Below are 967 nucleotides of genomic sequence, written 5' to 3'. Positions count from 1 at the left end.
CAGTGCTCAGCAATAATGATAAGCCTAATACTCACAATAAAAATAATAAGGTCATATAGATCATAACACAGTCTCGGAGGTAAGAAGTGGATTATCCTTCACCTGAAATATTTATCTTTTCATCCTGAAATGCGAGGCAAATGTTGGATCACAATAATTAGGAACCACAGTTTGCACAATATCCCTTCATATAGACCCTTCATTTGATTGGGATGTTCTCTTTTATTCTGGAGGGCAAGGGCAGTGACTGTACCATCGAGCGTATTTTGCAGTATTAAACACGTATTTATACCGATTTCATCAGGCTCCAAAAATTCTTCAAAAAGAAAACAAAGAATGGCCTTCTCAGCAGCCGTCATCAGAACAGTGTGTTCAACGCACCACCGTTTCTGTTTAAAAAACGTTTTGCACCGTTTTGTCAGGGCTGAACGCAGCCCTCGTGTGATTGTGACATTATGAAAATAATTTTTCCATTTTATTTAAGTTTATTTTTTGATTCCCATTGGCTGATGTTTGTTCTTGTTTTAACCTGTAAAAATGTAATTTTTGTCTAATGTAATTTTGATCAGTCTCACAGAAAGCAATACTTTTTTTTTCATGTCAGTTTGGTTCAATATATATTTACAATATAAGTAAATATATATTGATTTAGCAATCTTTTGATGTTTGTGCTGAACAAGACAAAAATTATTGTTGTTGTTAAATACTGACTTTTTATTTTTTTACAGTGCAATAAAATCATATTTTTGAAATATTTATAATTGTATTATTATTATTATTATTATTATTATTATTAAATACTGGCTGTTTATTTTTTTTATAGTGCAGTAGCATTATTGTAATCATACAATTTTATGGATGTAACGCCCCTGTGGACTGTTTATTGTGGTTTCTTCCCCTTCTGTTGGTTTAGCCTGTACTAATCATTAATTACCCTCATTGTGCTCACCTGTCTGCCTCTAATTAT

This window comes from Sinocyclocheilus anshuiensis, unplaced genomic scaffold (assembly GCF_001515605.1).
Source record: "Sinocyclocheilus anshuiensis isolate Anshui unplaced genomic scaffold, SAMN03320099.WGS_v1.1 scaffold1666, whole genome shotgun sequence".
NCBI lineage: Eukaryota > Metazoa > Chordata > Actinopteri > Cypriniformes > Cyprinidae > Sinocyclocheilus > Sinocyclocheilus anshuiensis.
This window is presented reverse-complemented; position numbering follows the sequence as displayed.